Consider the following 19,853-nt stretch of genomic DNA (forward strand, 5'->3'; position numbering starts at 1 on the left):
CCTTCAGATCAGCAAAATTCAGCAAAATATTGCTGAAAGCGTTTGGTGTGTAACTCAGAGCTCATAGCGACGGCTATGAACATACAGTGTCGGACAAAATAATAAGACCACCACCCGTTTTTCATACAAAATTGTCAAGTTTGACGAAGTGATACTCGGTTTCTAGTGAACCGATTTGGCTGAAATTTTGGCAGTCGTCATGGAATTACGTGAATTTTGATTTGTATTAAATTGATTGAATTCTGTTCACTACATCAAAAGTTATGGATATACGAAACGACAAAATAATAGGACCACTTGCAGATTGCCATTACCAAAGGATATATGTGAGTATCTGATACTTGATGATTGATAAACAAATACTAAAATTAAGGATGCCATTTAAACTTGAGGACATTTTTATTTAATTAACAGACCTGAATTATTTTAATACAAATAAAAATTCCCGTAATTTCATGTCAGCTGTCAAAATTTCAGCCAAATCGGTTTACTAGAAACCGAGTATCATATCGTCAAACTTGGCCATTTTGTATGAAATAGGACCGGTGGTCTTATTGTTTTGTCCAACACTGTATGATTATGAATTCACCGTTTCCCCCCGTTGGTTTGAACTTCATGCAAACCAACGGGATTCATGTATGATTAGTATGATTAATTTCTCACTCTTTACCTTCCGGCACTCACGCGGTTGGCCCCCACCACCACCAGCATCAGTACCACTATAGACTAATTTCAAGACCTCGATGCACCAAAGAACACCATCAAATTTTGTGTGTCCAGTTCGGTACCCAATAATATTCATTACAGTGTATTTTTTTTCGTGTAAATTGCATTTTGTGTAAATTATATTTAGCGTGTTACACCAATCTGACAGCTCTGACAGTAAAGGACTAAACATAAATTACAAAAGTGGGTACCGAGGATTGTTCACAATCTGCGAACTTGACTGCGGAAAAAATCGCGACCATGACGCCGTTGGTACCACGCTAATGCTAAGTACAAAAAGCAAGATTTTTTCCAACGTGTTGTACAACATACAACAGCGCGATCACTCAAGGGTTAACCATTCTTCAATTAAAGACGCATTCTCATAGTTTCAACGTTATGCATGGCTCTCAGATATTCAAATTTGTTTGCTCTTGTAAATTCATATCATATGGAATACAGTATGCGGCAGGAAAAAATGCGAAAGTGTTTTTCAACTTCAAACCCCATTTTCGTCCATTTGGCGTTAACCAATCTACGTTTCAACGTACCATGATCTCTAATAGGCTAGTTTTCTGAAAAGTTGATTAAAAATTTTCCCGTTTTGGTCACTAACCTTTTCAGGGCGGCACCTGAAGCTGAAGGCAATCAGAATTTTCAAATCGCAGAAAAGTACACAGGTCGCTAAATTTCGTATCTGATAAAACAAAATTTTTAATTTTCTTTACAATATCATCAAATATATGTACTTATTTCATCTAGTATGTGAAACTACATGGCTCTGGATCAGTGTGATCTGGCTGTACATCGAATTTAAGCTAATTTTTTTTTTACTGTTATAGTCAATTTGTTCAATGACCATTGAGCGCGCAGTTTATTGATACCTGCTTATTATGATTACATTATAACATGTTAAACATCAAATATGTTCATTTTTATTTTGCAGTGCTAGAATATAGACATTGACTGATACACTGTTATGAAAAAATAGTCATATATATCCCATATTTAGCGTGTAATAGTGCCTTGAACTTTTCGCATTTTTTCCTGCCGCACCCTGTATGGTAACTCGTAGGTTTCATTTTCACAAGAAATAAGAACGTTCGAAAAATAACCGCAAACCTTATGTGTTTGAAACAATCTATAAATTTACTCTTAAACAGTTGGTATGTCCCGTTTCTTTTTAGGAATTCAATATACGAATCAGAAACGACTGCCATCAAGACCGCCAAGCCGCAAGCCCTTCTTATTTTTTTATAACGTTCAACACTTTTCACAGATACTTCCTTGCCTTCGAATATATTACAGTGTCTTTGAGAAATTATTTACTCTTTCTCCATTATAGTTTGTAGGATGGCTTATGGCTCAATTAATAAAAAAAAATCTACTTATTGAAAATTGCATAAAATATGTTCATAAAATATGTTTGTATGAATTCGTATAGAGAAGCTGATTTTGAGCCCAATTTTGCCAACCGTAATTCTGTAGCTGATGATTGTTATTAACTATTATTGGTCATTATTTCAATTATGTTCTTGGGATTTCAAAGAAATGATCCACTGACTATAGATTGATACTTTCTGAAATGAACTTATGTTGTCACCCCGAATACACCCCATGGGAAGCAATCCTATTTTAGGTTTTACTCTTAGTATAATCATCCCAATGTATTGCCGAAAAAAAAAACACTCTTGGTTTTTTGCGATGGTTATGCTTTTGTTTTAATTCTTGTCAGGTAAAATTTCACTGTCCAGTCCATCCTAACTGCAGCAACAATTCCAGTTCAATCAGTGCACTATTTCGCGAATCAGGCAACCAAACCTAATCAATGCGTATTATATTTCGATCACCACTGTCCGTATCCGTTATAAGTCAAGGAAGCCCCCCATCCGGTTCGGTTTATCCTTCACGTTGCTTTTCTTGTGCAGCTTCCACAACAAACAAAAACTGAAATATTTTTCCAGCCAACTTCTATTTATTTACCAACCATCGACGACCGACACTCTCACACGACGGAACAACAGCAATGTGTAAAATGAGCAACAGTTGTTGAATTTCTTGAGCCACAAAGTTTCCACGATACCAAGAAAAAAAAGAAAAGATAAAGTTAGTCACTGAACAAAGTTGAGCGCGAAAACTGCTCGCCATAAATTTTCCGACCACGCGGCACAACACCCGAGACCGAACTGATGCTATCGAATGGGCTGGAATGCTTTTGAAGCGATAAATATCTGCTCCGGTTGCTATCATCTTCTGGATCGGAATTCACATAGGTCCAGACGAAACGACTCCTACGCATTCTCTCACTAAACGCATGTAGCGAGAGAAAAGCATAAAAAATGACTCATCCACTTTGAAGGTATGAGAGTCTCGACACTAGTTTTTCCCAGCCAACATATCCCAGAAAAGCCGAAAAAAGACGAAAAAAAAAAAACGGTGAAACCGGCAAAACTTTTTATCGAGTTCAAGGTGGTATACGACAAAATAGGCCACACAGAGCTATTGAAAATCATGGACGAAAGCGGCTTTCCTGGGAAGATGACCAGACTGATCATAACAACGATGGACGGTGTACACAACTGCATAAGGGTGTCGAGTAAACTATCGGACTCTCATGCCAACTTTCCAATATCGCTCTGGAAGGTGTAATGCGAAGAGCCGGATCCCGCAGCTTGGCTACGATTTTCACGAAATCCAGTTAATTCGCATACTTTACGAACGACATGGAAATTATCGCCTTAAATTTGGAACCGTTGCAAATCAGTTTAGTCCAAAGCACCTTCTTCCCCCGCAAAGATATCCACAAAGCCACCTGGAGATCACCCGACCAACAAACAGAAAATCAAACCGACCTCGTTCTAATCGACGGTAAAATCTTCTCGGATATAACCAATGTCCGCACATACCGCAGTGCGAACATAGATTCGGATCACTACTTAGTCGCTGTATGCATGCGCTTAAAACTTTCGACAGTTATCACCACGCGTCAAAGTCGAACGCCGCGGCTCAACATCGAGCAGCTGCGTAACGTAGAAGTGGCTCAAGACTACGTGCAGCAGTTAGCAGTGGCCCTATCAACGGAAGAGCAGCTTGGCGCAGCTACACTTGAAGATGGCTGGAGGGACATCCGATCCGCCATAGGTAGTACCTCGGCTGCAGCACTAGGCTTCGCGACTCCGAATCACAGAAACGACTGGTACGATGGCGAATGTGAACAGTTGAAAAACGAGAAGAATGCAGCATGGGCGAGAATGCTGCAACACCGTACGAGAGCGAATGAGGCACGTTACAAACAGGCGCGGAACAGGCAGAACTCAGTCTTCCGGAAGAAGAAGCACCAGCAGGAAGAACGAGATCGTGAAGTGATGGAAGAGCTGTACCGCGCTAAGGACACACGAAAGTTCTACGAGAAGCTGAACCGCTCGCGCAGAGGCTTTGTGCCACAAGCCGACATGTGCCGAGATAATCACGGGAATATTCTCAAGAGCGAGCGTGAGGTGGTCGAGAGGTGGCGGCAGCATTACGATAAGCACCTCAATGGCGACGTTGCAAGTACCGAAGGTGGCGTGGTAACAGATCTAGGAGTATGTGTACAGGACGAAAGACTTCCGGCCCCTGACCTCCAAGAGATTGAGGAGGAGGTTGGCCGGTTGAAAAACAACAAAGCCGCTGGAGCACATCAACTACCAAGCGAGCTTCTTAAATACGGTGGAGAAGCACTGGTGAGAGCACTACACTGGGTCATTACCAAGATTTGGGAGGATAAGTATTACCGGAGGAATGGATGGAAAGTATTGTGTGTTCCATCTACAAAAAGGGTGACAAGTTGGATTGCGGGAACTACCGCGCGATTACACTACTGAGCGCTGCCTACAAGATACTCTCTCAAATTTTATGCCGCCGACTATCACCGATTGCAATAGAGTATGTGGTGCAATATCAGGCTGGATTTATGGGTGAACGCGCTACAACGGACCAGATGTTCGCCATCCGCCAGGTGTTGCAGAAATGCCGCGAACACAACGTGCCCACACATCACTCGTTCATCGATTTCAAATCGGCGTATGATACAATCGATCGAGAACAGCTATGGCAGATTATGCACGAATACGGATTGCTGGATAAACTGACACGGTTGATCAAGGCGACGATGGATCGAGTAATGTGTGTAATTCGAGTATCAGGGACACTCTCCAGTCCCTTCGAATCTCCAAGAGGGTTACGGCAAGGTGATGGTCTTTCGTGCTTGCTGTTCAACATTGCTTTAGAGGGTGTAATTAGGAGAGCGGGGATAAACACGAGTGGAACGATTTTCACGAAGTCCGCTCAGCTGCTTGGTTTCGCTGATGATATTGATATTATTGCTTGTAAATTTGAGACGATGGCGGAAACGTACATCCGACTAAAGAGTGAAGCCAGACGAATCGGATTAGTCATAAATGTGTCGAAGACAAAGTACATGATGGCAAAGGGCTCCAGGGAGGAATCAGCGCGCCCGCCACCCCGAATTTATATCGACGGTGATGAAATCGAGGCGGTTGAAGAATTCGTGTACTTGGGCTCACTGGTGACCGCCGACAACGACACCAGCAGAGAAATTCAGAGGTGCATTGTGGCAGGAAATCGTGCTTACTTTGGACTCCGCAGGACTCTACGATCGAATAAAGTTCGCTGTAACACGAAGTTAACCATCTACAAAACGCGATTAGACCGGTTGTCCTCTATGGGCACGAAACATGGACCCTACGTGCAGAGGACCAACGCGCCCTTGGAGTTTTCGAACGGAAGGTGTTGCGTACCATCTACGGCGGAGTGCAGATGGAAGACGGGACTTGGAGAAGGCGAATGAACCACGAGCTGCATCAGCTGCTAAGAGAACCAACCATCGTCCATACCGCGAAAATCGGAAGGCTACGTTGGGCGGGTCACGTCATCAAGATGTCGGATAGCAATCCGACTAAAATGGTTCTCGATAGTCATCCGACCGGTACAAGAAGACGTGGAGCGCAGCGAGTTAGGTGGGTCGACCAAGTGGAGGACGATCTGCACCCTACGCAGAGTGCGGAACTGGAGACTAACAGCCATGGACCAAGTGGAATGGAGACGACTACTATGTACAGCAGAGGCCACCCCGGCCTTAGCCTGATCGCAAACCCCCGCCCGCCCCGGCAAATCAGTTTTCATAAAACGAGAAGCAGCAAAGGTCTGACTGAGGTCATCCCCAAGTAACACACTTGTCACCGAAGACTAACTTCTAACAAACAAATTCTTCTGTGCAACAAAAAAACTGTGCCGCCGTGACTCTTCGGTGACAAGTGTGTTACTTGGGGATGAATGTGTGGAAAACAAAGTACATGCTAGTAGGCGGAACCGAACACAACAGGATTTGTCTAGAGAAAGTATCGTTATGATTGCGGGGATAACTTCGAGGTAATGGAGGAACTACAATATGAGTTGTGAAACTCGAAGGCGCATCGTCAGGGAAAGTCGGGTCTATTACGGGTTCCAGAAGAAACTGCAGTCAAAACAGATTCAACCCCGCACCAAATGTACCATCTCCTAATATCTTCTTCCTGGCGCAACTGGGACAAGACCTGCTCCTCAGCTTAGTGTTCCAAATGTTGGAAATAAAAACAGACAAAGCTTCGTTCTTAAGGATGAAAAATCGTCTATCCGGTGGTGGATGAATGCTCTCATATGGACATAATAAACCATATGCTCAAAAAGGGATCCTAATTAACATTAACATACGATTTTCATGTTATGACCTTTCCGCACCTTCTCGTAAATAAGATAAGAAGAAAAATCAAATACGCAAGGACGCTTTTCCGACAGAGAAAGTGAGCAGAAGTGGCATTTTCTCCGAGAGCAGCGGTGCACATTCAGTTTTGTTTATTTGGGCGGTTTCACGCTGTCTCGCCGATGATCCAGAGTTCGGTGTCAGTTCGCTCGTTCGGTCAAAAAGCACATGGCCCGTGGTGGGTGGTGTGGTGATGCGATACGATGCCGACGCGACGGCTTCCGCCTTACTTTGCCTTATGTGGCAACAGGTGATATTTGGTATGCAATTCTCCTACATCTGATTGGAATTGTTATATATTGGCTGGAGAGGAAGAATTGCACTTGTGGGTATCATATGTCGTTCAATATTTCTGACCGTTGCGTTGCTTCTGAATCCATACGTTTTGGGTAGAATTGAATGTTGCCCTATCAAGAGCACCTTAACGAATGTGACTCCATCATAATGGAATATACCTATACATATTTTATTGTGATTACGAATCCATAAACACGCGATAAAGTATGGCATAAAAAACTTAAAAAGAAAGCGGTTGATAAAGTCTCGTGCTGCTTCATCAGTAGGTGAATTCGGAGTATAATGGACACTTTTAGAAAACATACTCTAGAACTGCGAAATAGCAAAAAAAAAAATAATAATAAACAGACACACAGTAACCTTACAACTTCACTTTAAAAATCTTAAAGTCCCATTAGACATGACAAATATTGGTCAAACAAGCCCAACAAATGACCTACACAATGTGAATCAAAGCAACCTTGGATGAATGTCGGACTTCGATGGCAAATATTTGACATAATGACAAACAGTGTAACGGCCTCATTACTAAAAACAGTCCGTTGAATTAATAAACAAATAAATAAATACCACAGACAAACAGATTCACTCTAAAGGGTGCCCCGCGTCAAATTGCACCACAGAAAATATTGTATAAATTTTAATTACATGCATCAAAATGGCTGATTTTTCAACCAGCAACAGTTTATTGTGTGTAGATGATGCCATCACAATTTCATAAGAATCGGTTTAGTAATGATGGAATAAAAATAACAAATATTTTACATATACGTAACACTAACGGATAAAAAGTTGTAGTCGTATATCAAGCCAAAAGTTGCAATCAGGGATGGCATTCACCATTTGCAAAGAGTTACATTCACTTGCTACTATCTCAGTTCAGAAGCATGCTATCGAAAAACAATGTATGGATGAATTTAACCTTGTAATTTTATCTGAAAGTTTGCAAAATAACATTGGGGTCGCAAACGTATACCAAAGTCGTGAGCGAGCTGTGAAAGCAACTCTCCACGCCGTGAATGTAAATTACATTCACGGCGTGGAGAGTTGCTTTCACAGCTCGCTCACGAGTTAAGCATGCGTGTGCGACCCTTATGATATTCGGCAAACTTTCAGATAAAACTATAAGGTAAAAGTCATCCATACATTGTTTTTTGATAGCATGCTTATGAACTGAGATAGTAGCAAGTGAATGTAACTCTTTGCAAATGGTGAATGCCATCCCTGGTTGCAATAAGCAAAAATGTTTTATTTTATTGTGACATTCAAAGTTTTGTAACTTTGGAAGTGTTGAGCCAAAATGGCCCAAAATTTGATTGAAAACTTGTTCTTATATTAGGCCAACACTGTCCAATTTTTTTTGAGAATCGCAGCAGTATTGACAGTTTTGTAGTCGAACTAGTGCAAACGGACCTTAAAATAGTTGAGAAGTTCCTAAAATTCACTCTGAAGCGTTTTGAGTTTTGAAGTATATAAAAAAGTAGTCAACCGATTTTGATGAAAATTTTACCACTTAAAATTTATTACGTTGGTATCAGAAGGCCTGCTCCAGAGGCACGTTATCCTCCATTTGGGACATATGTGCCACCGCTATAATAATAGCCTATTTCATCATCTACATGAGGGAAAACGAAGGAAATAATGATAAGGATGGGGATAAGGACAGGTAGAGAAATATAAAAATATCCTAACGCATAAGCGTACCACAATGGGTTCAAACAGCGCCCTGAAAAGGGCACTGTAATAACACATAAAGCGAAAGAGAGCCTATAGCTCTTTACCACAGTGCACAGTGGCTGATTTCGTCATTTTAGCGCGCTTAATTAATAACTTTTTTACTATGAAGTTTAGCGTCATGGTGTCTTCGGGAAATTTTTTCACTATAATAAGGAGCTTCTTTTGAGCTTCTGTGAAAAATGATCAACCCCCCTAAAAGTGAGATAGAAAATTTATTTTTTGAATTTTTCAAGATACGAATTTGGTGTCTTCACAAAAGTTCTAGAAAATGTTGTTTGGGGCAACTTTGCCGAAGACACCAAGTTTGTAACTCCGTTACTTTTCAAGATACGTTACGTTTTCTTTCATCGACCCCTTGAAAAAGGTTTTTGCGCAATAACTTACTAAAAATTGATTCTACAATTTTCCCATGTTCTACAAAGTTATAGATAATGGTAAAACACACAACTTTGCAGAACATGACATCCCGCTAATTCCAAAATTAAAATTTTTATAATGGTTTTTATAGTTTTTTGGACCATATTTCAAGCATATATAACTTAGCTATAGGCAAATATATGCAAATTTCCTTTTACGCATGTGAAAGTACATGTAATTGCCTCTCTTAGAAAGCCAAAATCATCAAACTGTAAGAAACTGTAAGATGGTTTTTGTATAGAAACTTACATCCATTTATGTTATTCTTATATGGGATTCATACATATTTTCAACATATTTATTTGGCAGTTCATGTCAGCTTGCATTTTTATTGTTATTGTAAGTGTGTGTTAATATAATGAAAAGTTTGTTGTGTATTCTGGATCATTCATGAAGTACGTTACATAAAAACTCACCAACTACTTCTATTTTCTTACTAACTCACAATGCTCCACGTAATCCACGAAAAAAAAACGCATAAATTGAAACTTCTTTCGTCGGATCACGATTTAACAGCAGCTTGCTTTGAAGTGTAATAAGATTTATAATTTACTATAACCAATGTAGACATAGATATGTACTAGTGAGAGCGTTGACAGAATATGTCACGCGCTAGTTTGGATTTTTTTTAAGAAATGGCACTTCATTCGCTCTTTTCGTGGACTACGTGGAGCACTTGAGTTAGTAAGACAAAAGAATTAGATGGTAAGTATTTATGTAACGTACTTCACGAATGATCCAAAATGCACCACAAACCTTTCTTTATATTAACACACACTTACAATAACAATAAAAATGCAAACTGACATGAAATGTCATATAAATATGTTGAAAATATATACAGGGTGTTAGGTTCGTGAGTGCAAACTTTTTAAAGGGTGATAGAAGACCATAAATGGAGAAAAAAATTGTTCTACGCATATGGTCAAATCTCAACCGTTACGTAGTTATTAAACTTCCCATGTTTTTGACTGTTATTGCCTTAACTGGCCATATCTTGAAAGTGGTCAAACTTGTCGCAGTTTTTTCACCCTTATTCGAAAGATTATTGAATTTTCTATCAAATGGCATCTTTGAATCAATTGGTTTAGTTAAATAACTAAGATTTCCAGAACAAAAAGCTTAAAAGTAGTGTGTTTTAATTTGTTTTTGTCAATTATCTTTGAAAAATGCGTAATAAATTAAAATTTTCTCTTACGCAAATTTGTGGCCCCTGTTTCACTCTACAATTCGTTCTTTGACATCAAACTTTTATCTCTTATCGTTTTCTTGCAATTTTGATTTAAACATCGCATTTCAGATCATAAATTTGTAATTGTCAAGGAAAGTACTCTTTTGCGCACTGTCCCGCACATTTAGATCAAAATTACAAGAAAACGATAAGAGCTAGAAGTTTGATGTCAAAGAACGAATTGTAGAGTGAAACAGGGGCCATAACTTTGCCGAAGAAAGAATTTTAATTTATTACGCATGTTTCAAAGATAATTGACAAAAACAAATAAAAACGCTCTACTTTTGAGCTATTTGTTCTAGAAAATTTAGTTAATTAACTAAACCAATCGATTAAAAGATGCCATTTGATAGAAAATTCAATAATCTTTCGAATAAGGGTCAAAAAACTGCGATAAGTTTGACCATTTTCAAGATATGGCCAGTTAAGGCAATTAGAGAAAAAAACATGGGAAGTTCAATAACTACGTAACGGTTGAGATTTGACCATATCCGTAGAACAATTTTTTTCACCTTTTATGGTCCTCTATCACCCTTTAAAAAGTTTGCACGCACGAACCTAACACCCTGTATAAATCCCATATAAGAGTAACATAAATGGATCTAAGTTTCTATACAAAAACCATCTTACAGTTTCTTACAGTTTGATGATTTTGGCTTTCTAAGAGAGGCAATTACATGTACTTTCACATGCGTAAAAGGAAATTTGCATATATTTGCCTATAGCTAAGTTATATATGCTTGAAATATGGCCCAAAAAACTATAAAAACCATTATAACTATTTTAATTTTGGAATTAGCGGGATGTCATAATCCGCAAAGTTGTGTGTTTTACCATCATCTATAACTTTGTAGAACATGGGAAAATTGTAGAATCAATTTTTAGGAAGTTATTGCGCAAAAACCTTTTTCAAGGGGTCGATGAAAGAAAACGTAACGTATCTTGAAAAGTAACGGAGTTACAAACTTGGTGTCTTCGGCAAAGTTGCTCCAAACAACATTTTCTAGAACTTTTGTGAAGACACCAAACTCGTATCTTGAAAAATTCAAAAAATAAATTTTCTATCTCACTTTTAGGGGGATTGATCATTTTTCACAGAAGCTCAAAAGAAGCTCCTTATTATAGTGAAAAACTTTCCCGAAGACACCATGACGCTAAACTTCATAGCAAAAAAGTTATTAATTAAGCGCGCTAAAATGACGAAATCAGCCACTGTGCAGTGGGTTAAGAACAACCGAATATCCTAAAGATTCAGGTTTCTGAAGTCAGTTTCACTAAATAAGTGTTTATCTAAACGCAGTTGCGCAAAAACTGGACAGTTACATATCAAATGATACGAACTTCCATAATCGGATTCACAGCTATCACATGCAAATGAATCAGCTTGCTGAACATTCGCCATGTGATAGCTAAGTCGGCAGGGGCCAGTCATTGCTTTGACCCAGAGTGCTACAATTCTGCTTTGACAGATTTGTAAGATACTTCGCCACCCTTGGAGATGGCTCAGTACAATACAATTTGGTTTGACGACATGACTCCAAACTATTCCAGTATTGTCTGTGTTGAGTGGCAGCCCAGGTGTGAATCTGAAGCTTTACCCAACACTTCGATATCGGAATAGCTGGCTCAGGACCAATGAAGTCATGTGATGCTCCAGTGCCAGCTAACTCATCAGACAATTCATTTTCAGCGATGGAAGAATGGCCAGGTACCCATGCAAGGTGAACAGCGTTTGCTGAATTTAGCACCCCAATTTGAGTTCGACAGGCGATAACTATCTTCGACCTAGAGTTGGCCGAAACAAGTGCTTAAATAGTAGCCTGGCTATCTGAACAGATACAGAAGTATATTACTTTGCCCATTACGCGCTGCTGAAGCGCTGATTGCACTCCGCACATAAGAGCAAAGATTTCGGCTCTGAAAAAACGGTGCAATTTCTACCAAGTGAATAAGACTGATGCAGCCTTAGCTCACGAGAATAAACACCAGCACCTGCTCGACCTTCGAGAAGGGAGCCATCAGTGTAACATACGATGCCGTCTGAAATACTTCTTTCCAGATATCCAGATGTCCACTCTTGCCGGGAAGAGGATTTCGTGGAAAATGGGAAATTACAAGCAATTGTAAGATCACTTGGAGTAAAGACAGCTTTGTCCCAATTTACCAAAAGTGGAAACAACGAGGTGTGTGTTGATGTGCGGTTCACAGGACTTTCCTCTTGTAGACCGAGCACCCGTAGATGGTAAGAGAAAGAAAGTGCTTCTTGTTTGAGATGAATGTGTAGTGGAGCAACGTCAAAGAGAGCTTCGAGCGCTGCAATGGGAGTTGAAGAGAACGCTCCAAACATCGCCATTAGGCACATCCTTTGGAGAGGGCCTAACTTTGATTGGACCGTTAACATTTCGCCCTTTTGCCACCACACAAGACATCCATAGGTCAATATTAGCTGAACCACAGTTGTGTAAATCCATTTGATATACTTGGCTTTTAGACCCCAAGTTGCACCAAAGGTTCACCGGCATTGCCCGAAGATCATACAAGCTTTCTTGATTCTGAACTCAATGTAAGGGTCAAGGAAAGCATGGAATCAAGAATAACTCCAACGTACTTTACCTTCAGTCACATCGATTTCAGAATCAAAGAGAGGCAAAGGTCGAACACCATTACGGTTTCGCTTTTCCGACACCAACCCTCAACTACCTGAAGGGCGTTTTGCATCAGGTGCATTGATGAAGTGAATGAAAAGGTCATCGCTGAGAAATTTAACAATTATTTTGTGGACAGCATTACTGAAATACATAATGGAATTGCTGCTGTGAATGTTGAACGTTTCATACCAGAGCAACTTCATAACGAGTGTTTAGCAAGTTTTTCTGCTGTGACAGTGGATGATCTAGCCGAGATAGTTAAAGATCTGAAAAGTTCGAGTGGTATTCGAGATGTGTCCACACGAGTCTTTCGTGATGGGCTGAAGGTGACTATGCCAATTCTTCTAGAAATCATCAATGAAAGCTTAGTAACAGGAATTGTACCTAGTTCGTGGAAGAAATCGACGGTAGTGCCTATTCCCAAAGTGAACGGTACGAAGGAAGGAAATCTGCATAGACCAATCAATATGCTTCAGCTACAAGAAAAGGTACTTGAGGTAATTGTTAAGAAGCAGCTGATGGAGTTTATTGACAACCACGATATTCTAATTGCTGAGCAATCTGGGTTTAGAAAGAGTTATTCAACTGAGACAGCAATAAATCAAATCTTGAGGGAATGGAAGTTGAACATAGAGGATGGTTGTTATACCGTAGCAGTCTTTCTGGACTTGAAAAGAGCTTTTGAAACGATTGATCGAGTTCAGCTTGTGGAGGTGTTATTTCGTTTGGGAATTCGTGGAACAGCTTTGGAATGGTTTCGTAGCTATCTGTTAAACCGGACACAAGTCACCAGATACGGCAAGGAATTTTCGTCGCAAAGGGATTGCAATCTAGGAGTTCCGCAAGGCAGTGTGCTAGGCCCGTTGCTGTTTATATTGTATATAAACGACATGAAAAGATGTTTATTACAAGGAATTTTGAAGTTGTTTGCCGATGACTCTGCAGTATACTGGAGTGGACGTAATTTGGAGGATGTTATTTCTCAGGCTCAAGCAGATTTGGCCCGATTATCGGAATATTTGAAAAGCAAGAAACTTTGTTTGAACGTTTTGAAAACTAAATTCATGATAATTGGAAACAAACGAGTTGATTTGAATGTTACACTTGAAATGAATGGAGAACAGATAGAACGAGTAAACTGTACCAAATATCTTGGAGTGCAGGTCGATGAAAAGCTGAATTTTATTGAACATGTTGACTATGTAATCAAAAAGGTGGCCAGAAAATGTGGAGTATTGTGTAGAATTAATAAAAGTCTTACGTTTTCGTCCAAGTTAGCCTACGTCAAATCAGTTATTATGCCTCATCTAGACTATTGCTCTACCGTTTTGATATTTGCATCAGACACACAGTTACGAAGGCTACAAAGGCTACAGAATAAAATAATGCGAGTTGTGCTAAGATGCAGCAGATACACACCTAGTTCGCTGATGCTAGATATGCTGCAGTGGCTTTCAGTAAAACAAAGGATTATTTACAACTGTTTAGTGTTTCTCCACAAAATGAAAACGGGAAAACTGCCTGCATATTTGGAACAAGGAGTTCAGTATAATAACGATGTTCATCGACACAATACCAGAGGAGCTGCAGACTTCAGACTTCCACGATATTTGAAAACCACCACCCAGAGATCATTGTATTATAGAGGATTTAAATTTTTTAACTCGTTGCCGCAAGTGGCCGAGGATACGACGAATCTCGCAGAATTTAAACGTTTGACTATTGATTTTGTTAGAGCACATTTTAATTAGAATATGACGAAGTTAGAACGCTGATGGACATACGCGGAATCGAGACGCACCGAAAGACTTAGACCAACATGCAGAGAAATTACGATTGACATTAAAATTATTATCTACTAGATAAACGTCCGTCCCACATCAGGAGCTAAAAAAAAAAAAAAAAAAAAAAAAAAAAAAAAAAAAAAAAAAAAAAAAAAAAAAAAAAAAAAAAGGGTGGTGATTCACATACCAACTAACAATGTTAGGTTGTCGTCGGCAAACCATAAGTAGAAAAACCACTATGATTGAATTCCACAAAAGCGGTGACAAGACTCCTCCTTGGTCCTCATGGACGCAATATCGAGAAGAAATATCGGATCTAGAGCATTTGATGAATCCAGTTGGAAATCATTAGAGATATACTATGACTCCGTGCAGCTTCCAATATGGCATCGAAAGGCAACCTAGATATCTAAGAAAACACCCAAACAAGATAGCATTTTAGCGAATGCTTTCTCGATATCGTAAACAACATTATGTAAAAGAGTCACAGTGGACTTACCAGTTTGGTAGGATTTTGGTTTACATGAAGAGGCACGTTGGCCAAATGAACATCATGGATGTGATGATCCACAATGGGTTCTAAGCATTTCAGAAGAAAAGAGGTCAAACTGATAGGTCTAAAACTGTTTGCTTCTTCATACGACGCACGACCCACTTTCGGAATAAACTTCACAGTAATATCCCGCCAAGATTTGGGAACATACCCTGTAGCAAAACTGCAAAACAAGTATTTTGTTTTTTTCAAAACAAGTTTAAAATAATCAAATCTCTTCTGAAGCAAAATTGGATAAGTCTCATCTGCCCCAGGAGATTTGAAAGGAGCAAAGCTATTAAGTGCCCACTCAATCGATTCTATAGTAACAATACTTCGATCCGAAGCCAGGGAACCATAACTACAAGAAAAGACATCAGGTACATCCGAAGATGTAATATCCACACATCCAGGGAAGTGTGTGCTGAATAAGCATTCCAGAACTTCCTTATCAGAAGAAGTTCGATCGCCATTTGGCAAACGAAGTTCGTTCACTCGGAAATCCTTAGATTTCGCAAGGATTTTGTTTAACCGACTGACTTCACTCAAACTGGAAACATTTGTACAAAGGTTTTCCCAGCCGGATCGTTCAGCAGACCGGAGCGCTTTCATGTAGGCCTTGCGAGCCGACCTGAAAGCCTCCTAACCAGCCGAACGTCGTCTGTTCCAACTCTGTCTACATTGTTTCCTGAGTTTCGCCAGATCAGAGTTTCACCAAGGGGTTCCTCTTGTGATCTTCACAGACCGTAGAGGGCATGCTTCTTCAAAATCTTCCATGATGAAGGTCGTTGTAGTATCAACAGCATCATCTAAATCACTTGGAGTGTCAATGGGCACGCAAAGAAGCACTTTGGGAGCCCCTTCTGACCCCGTGACAGTTGAGCCAACTCCAGTCAACCGCATCAACCCTGCCAGCTGCCGTCGCAGTCGTCCTGGTCCTGTCCACGGCGGTTTGGAAGGGGCTTCCAGCCTGCACCTCCAGGCAAGTATGCGTGTTTTGTCAGTCGACCTACCTCTGAAGACCATTCCGATTCTAGCTCAACACGATCTACCGGCTGCGATCCCGTGCCATCTGCCGACTCGTCCGGTACCACTGAAGCTTCGACGTGATCCAGTTTCAGTTTATGATCGGAATAGTGGTGATAACGGACATGTCACAAACTTGCATGTTTTCTACCAAAATGTGGGTGGAAAGAACGGTACTGTTAACGAATATTTGTTGCCCAGTGCTGATCACAGATACGACATTATCGCTCTTACTGAAACGTGACTGAATGACAGAACCACATCATCGCAGGTTTTCGATAACGAGTACACCGTTTTCCGCTGCGACCGCTGTTTATCCAACAGTAACAAAACCTCTGGCGGTGGAGTTCTTCTTGCAATTCTCCATCAATTGGAGCCGCGCATGGTCCCGAATAACTCGTGGTTAAGTGTTGAACAAGTGTGGGTCGAAATTCGTCTAGTGGATCGTTCACTTTTCATATGTGTAGTCTATCTGCCCCTTTGGTTCATTAGCAACGCCGATCGTGCTCCTGTAATCTCTGAGGTTGCTGCTCCGCTCGTCAAACTCGCTCGTCACCACCCTCCTCTCCACCTAGTCTTCGAATACCGGGCGAGGTACAGTTTCCGTCAAGTTGCCGCTGCAGTGTACTACGATTTTAAACGTGCGGACTTTAACACCATTTCTGACGTCCTATCGACCATAGATTGGGTAGATGTTTTAGATAATGACGACGTTGATGCTGCAGTGGAAACATTCTCCAATATTATGAATTACGTAATTGATCGTCATGTGCCGAAGCGAGTTAGTTCTGAGCACAATCATGCTCCATGGCAAAAAACGGAGCTACGATCAATGAAAGCTGCAAAAAGGGCAGCGTTGCGACATTATTCCAAGCACCGGACTTTGTCGTTAAGAAATTATTATGTTCGACTAAACAATGCATATCAACGCATGAGCCAATCCTGCTATCCATGTATTAAAAATATGTAATTAAAATTGAAATCAAACTCGGAATCTTTCTGGAAGTTCGTGAACGACCAAAGAAAGGAAGCTGGCCTGCCCACCACGATGATACACGATGATACCTGGAGCTCTGACCCTTAAACCGTCTGCGACTTTTTCGCCGATAAATTTGGAAGCGTTTTTTTTTCTAATGAAGCAATTACTCCCCGACAAGTCGAAGCTGCAGTCGAAGATGTGCCCTTTCTCGGCGAGTCTTTTACACACATCGAGGTTGATGAATCAATGATCATGCGGGCCATGACCAACTCAATGCTGCTTGCACCGTGGGGCACGATGGGATCCTGCCCATTTTGCTGAAACAGTGTGCCGTTAGCATGGTCGTTCCTCTCCAACGTATCTTTGGGTTGTCGCTAACCAGCGGCAAGTTTCCTACCTTATGAAAATCTGCATTTTTGTTCCCTGTTCATAAAAAAGGGGATAAAATGTGCGTCGAGAACTACCGTGGTATTTCCGCCCTGAGCTCAGTTGCAAAACTGTTTGAACTTGCGATTTTTGTGCCGATCTTAAGCCATTGTCGTCACTACATCGATGAAAATCAACATGGATTTATGCCAAAGCGATCTACTACAACCAATCTGCTGTCGTTTACGTCGTATAATCGTATAATTAATGGTTTCTGTAAAGCTAAACAAACTGATGCGTTTTATTTGGACCTCTCGGCCGCTTTCGATAGCATACATCTTGAAATTACGATTGCCAAATTAGCAAAACTAGGCTTCGGTGGTAGATTTGATAGTTGGCTGCGTTAGTATCTCATCGGCCGCCAGCTCACCGTAAGAATTGGAGATGTAACTTCACGTATTTTTGATGCTCCTTCTGGGATTCCCCAAGGTAGCCACCTTGGTCCCCTGATCTTTCTTATATACTTCAATGATGCTAATGAGAAATTGAAGGTTCCTCGCTTGTCCTTCGCAGACGATATGAAAATTTATTTTCAAATTAGTTCACCTGCCGATGCCCGATTTCTCCAGCAGCAGCTAATCAATTTTGCAGAGTGGTGCGCTACAAACCGGATAAAGGTAAACCCCAACAAGTTTGCCGTTATAACTTTCTCGAAAAAAAAAGGATTCTTTGCAGTTCAATTACACTCAGGCAAATAAACCTAAGATTATCATAAGATCTAACTTATGAAATGGCCTTTAAACAATTCATAACGGCTAGAATGAGTTTCATTATGTCAGTTAATGGCGCAAAATCGACTCACAGTTTGGCTTTTATACACATTTAGCAACACGAAATTCACAAGCGTCGATAGCCGCGTGGGTTGGGCACGAGCTCAGTGATCTCGATGTTCATGGATCGATTCCAGTCTGCATCATTTTACGATTTCTCTGCTCTTTTCATAAGTTTAACTTATGTAATTAGGTCATAATAAGCATGCTCAATTTTCATAAGGTATTCTTATGGCATCCATACTTTACAGTTATGGCTAAATTTTATAAGGTATTTTGATAAATTTCGGTAGTTTACTTCGCTGAGTGTATGATCTCTTCGGCACTTCCATTGAAAGGACTTATTGCATTAAGGATCTAGGTGTGCAGCTGGATAGTGAGTTGTCTTTTCAGCAGCACATATCGTATGCTGTCGGAAAGGCGTCCAGAAACCTCGGCTTCCTGTTCCGTGTCGGAAAAGAATTCACCAAAATCTATTGCCTGAAGCAGTTGTATTGCTCTCTGGTGCGCTCAAGTTTAGAGTATTGTTCGCCGTTATGGCATCCTTACTACTGTAACGGAGTGGATAGAATTGAAGCTGTACAACGAAGGTTCATCCGTTTCGCTCTCCATCGTCTTCCATGGAGAGACCCGTTTCATCTACCCAGTTACGAGAGTCGTTGTCAACTCATCCATTTGGACAGTTTATCGATTCGTCGGAATGTGGCCCGAGCTCTGTTCATCTCAGATGTGTTAACATCAAGGATTGATTGCCCGGTTTTGCTGACCAATATCCAACTGCATGTGCAAAGTAGAGCTCTACGAAACCACCGGCTTTTGGAAATTCCTGTCCGTCGCACGAACTATGCCGCTTACGGCTCCCTTTTTTGGCCTTCTTAGACTTTTTAATAGGGTTGCTGACGGTTTCGACTTTCACCTGTCAAGGGCAGTACTTAGGAATAATTTTAAATTGATTTTATGTAGATCCAATATCATTAGGGCATAAGTTAGCCTGTTGATAGTAAAAAAACAAACAAATAAACTATCGTGATTCTTGAGAACAACACACACACTCCGCTTCCTCCGTGCGACATTTTTTCTCCCGAAAGAGGCGAAACTGCTGCTTCCGCTCCGTTCTGTAACGTTCTACGTTCTGTCTAGTCCCATGCTGCAGCATGGCCACCTACACTGTGTTCTTCTCCTCCAAAATCTCTACTATGAGTTCGATAGAAGTTTCAACTTCAAAATCAAATTCCAAACCGCTCCCGAAACGACTTAAAGCAGGTTTATTCGATTCAAAGGCACCTATATACTTTTGAATGTTGATTTCATTGCTCTAAACATGCCGATCTATACAGTTATTCTGACTTAGAAAGAGATCACAATTCAGCAAAAAGGCAATGCTAATTATTGGTAACGTGTATTCAAGAAAAAACCTATAACTTGAGTAAAATATTCAATGTATTCCTTTGTACGTAAGTAGGCACGTGAGAGTTAATTTATAGGCACGCTCTTTCAGTAG

At 40.5% G+C, this 19,853-nt stretch overlaps 1 protein-coding gene across 4 annotated transcripts in view; it reads right to left on the bottom strand.

The window, feature by feature from the left end:
• Window positions 1-3,091, bottom strand: part of LOC109406334 (allatostatin-A receptor) — an 83,852-nt gene extending 80,761 nt beyond the window's left edge. For 3 of the 4 annotated variants that reach the window (XM_062858540.1, XM_062858543.1, XM_062858542.1), the window contains exon 1: window positions 2,689-3,091. The gene's annotated coding sequence lies outside the window, so the exon portion shown is untranslated. The remainder of the gene's footprint in view (window positions 1-2,688) is intronic. The other variant, XM_062858541.1, reaches the window with a different exon arrangement.
• Between the last annotated feature and the right edge of the window lie 16,762 nt (window positions 3,092-19,853).

The sequence above is a fragment of the Aedes albopictus genome, chromosome 3 (genome assembly GCF_035046485.1).
Source record: "Aedes albopictus strain Foshan chromosome 3, AalbF5, whole genome shotgun sequence".
NCBI classification, from domain to species: Eukaryota; Metazoa; Arthropoda; class Insecta; order Diptera; family Culicidae; genus Aedes; species Aedes albopictus.